Source organism: Leptonychotes weddellii, chromosome 5, assembly GCF_054177405.1.
Source record: "Leptonychotes weddellii isolate Sample4059 chromosome 5, ASM5417740v2, whole genome shotgun sequence".
In the NCBI taxonomy this organism is placed as follows: domain Eukaryota; kingdom Metazoa; phylum Chordata; class Mammalia; order Carnivora; family Phocidae; genus Leptonychotes; species Leptonychotes weddellii.
The window spans coordinates 68,751,218-68,753,716 of record NC_138373.1 but is presented as its reverse complement, the minus strand read 5'-3'; the positions used below and the strand labels follow the sequence as shown (position 1 = coordinate 68,753,716).

Here is a 2,499-nt window from a genome sequence, read left to right as displayed (position 1 = left end):
TTCTTGGAAACTGACTTTATTATTTTTTTATGGTGAAAAATTTATATTTAGATTTAGCCAGCTGGACTCAGTTTAGATGATCCCAGTTTTGTTGGCAACATCCAAAGCATCATAGTCAGGAGCCAGTTAAATCGAACATATGCCTTTTCTCTATTGGGCCTGATCAGGGTGTTGACCTTGGCCATGACAATGTCATAGAGCTTCTTCCCAGCCTGTTTGATCTGGTGCTTGTTGGCCTTGACATCCGCAATGAACACAAATGTGCTGTTGTCTTCTATTTTCTTCATGGCTGACTCAGTCGATGGGTCAGGGAGAATTTGATGATGGCATAGTGGTCAAGCTCGCTTCTCCTGCGGGTGCTCTTTCAAGGATATTTGGGCTGCATTCAGAGACGCAGTGTCCTGGGCCATCAAAAGCAAGTGACGTGCAGATCTTTTTTCTGTGACTATGGACACCTTTTGGCACCCCTATCGTGGCCTGGCTTTGGCTTTGGCTTTGGGAGGGGCAGGGGCTTCCTCCTTCGCCTTCGGTGCCATCTTCGTGAAAGGGCTGGTTCTTGTAAACTGACTTTAAATCAGACTCCCCTCCTCAACATCTTAGTGTTGACCGTAGAAGGAGGTGGGAGCTTCCCCCACCACCAAGAGGGGCAGAAATCCTTCTTGTCCTCACTCTAACCCCTTCCCGCTCCTGACAAGCCTCAGCGTTCACGGGGCTTGCCACCTGCAGAGGGCGTTGAGAGTGGATGAGCAATGTTGCTCTTCAACTTCCCCTTTCCAGAGCCAAGTTAAATTCCGGAGAACCACATACAGTGAGGATTTTTGTTTTCTCTCTTCCATCCCCAGTCCGGGTGGCGGCAGAGCTCAAAGGGTAGTCTGTTCTGGGGAAAAGACGGCGTCTGCCTCTCTCCCAAACCAGCCCTGATCAAATCCCAAGCAGCCGGTCCTTAGATAACACAGCTGAGAAACCTGAAACCAACAGCTCTGACTCTCATCAGTGCCCAGCATCACCGTCTGGAAACCGAGACATGCTGCTGAGATGCCACAGTGATTGAGTGTTAAGTGGCATGGCTGGGGCTCTCACCAGAGTTTATAGCCTGGACCTATGAACTTAGACAAAGAAGGTTTTCAGAAAGTCTGTCTGGGGCTTGAGCACTGGAGCTGTTTTGTGGCACTCTGCACATGTACTGGCCATTAGGATCATTGTTCTTCCCTAGCAAAGCCATACGGTAGGTTAATCCAGCCTGCTGTCCACTTGCCTGGGTTGCCTGCAGCTTTCCCAGCAGGTGAGTGGATTTGACTGTATTTGAAGCAAGGGAAGGAACATCCATATCCCCACTTTTGCTTTAATCGAGGAAGACATCCTTAAATGAGTGGGCTGAAGAGAAGGCAGAGCCTCCTAGGATGGAGAATAAGAACACTTTCCATTATTACAGAGTATTTACAGAATGACTTCTGGGCTGGATGCTATAGAAGGAGTACAGGTTGTGGTCATTGACAAGCCCCATTAGGGATTTGGGAAGCTGTGAAGTCTGGAGTGGTAGATATATATGGAAGAGTTTCTTCGGGATGAAAGAACAGGGGTCGGAAATCCAGCTTCCCTCAGAGGCTTAGAGACCCATAGTTTATTCTGAAAATGCTGAGAACACCCTCAGTGCTGCAGAAGGTGGTGCCAGAGAGCTAAGTCAGGCAAGAAAGCTGCCTCCGAGTCTACCATCTGTACCGCCCCCACAAAGGGAAGCGTGTGTACACCTGTATTTGTACTCGTGGGGACCAAGCCCGTGGGATGTGTCTCGGGAGAAGAGAAGAAAGCACCAAGAGTTCACTCAGAGGTATGTGGGTCAGAGGTTTCAAGCCATGGCAAGCCACATAGCTCTCAGACATCAAACATTACCAGGACGTGGGAGTGGGGAAGAAGCTACTCAGAGCTGGGGGTCGCTATGCCTTAGCTTCAGCTACAAAGCCCCTCACCATTTTCTGCAGTAGCAGACTGCAGACTGCAGACAGGAGAGAATGTCTTTCCACAGAAGGGTGAGAGAATGTCTTTCTAGTGAGGTTTAGTGGTCAGAGAGACGGGAGGTGGAGCTCCAGGGAAGGCTCATTTAGCCTCTGTTTCAGCACCAACTAATGAGCAACGGAGTGCTGTTCACCCTTTCTTCTTGTGGGTTTCCCAGCAACAAAGCAAATCTGAGTGCACGGGAATAATTGCTATTACTCAGTTGAAAAGCCCGAACAAGTCAAAGTTAATTTTTTGACTTAGATAATTGTCTGTTGACTTGCTAGAGAATCCCTTTCCTTGGGGGAGGAAGGCAGGAAGAAAGGTTGTAGTAATTTGGAGGCATTCACACTGCAGACTGGAAAGAGAAGCAAGACCTAGCAATAGATGCCAAATTTAAGCTTTGAAGCATATAGTTCCAGTCTGGGTCATGCCTTGCATCCATTGTTATGGATGTGCTGAGACTGAAGATCGAATTCACAACTCATTTGCTTGGGAGGGAGAGGA

At 48.4% G+C, this 2,499-nt stretch overlaps 1 pseudogene; it reads right to left on the bottom strand.

Moving 5' to 3' along the window:
* On the bottom strand, positions 1–2,082 carry LOC145721417 (large ribosomal subunit protein uL23 pseudogene; annotated as a pseudogene).
* Positions 2,083–2,499: the final 417 nt, after the last annotated feature.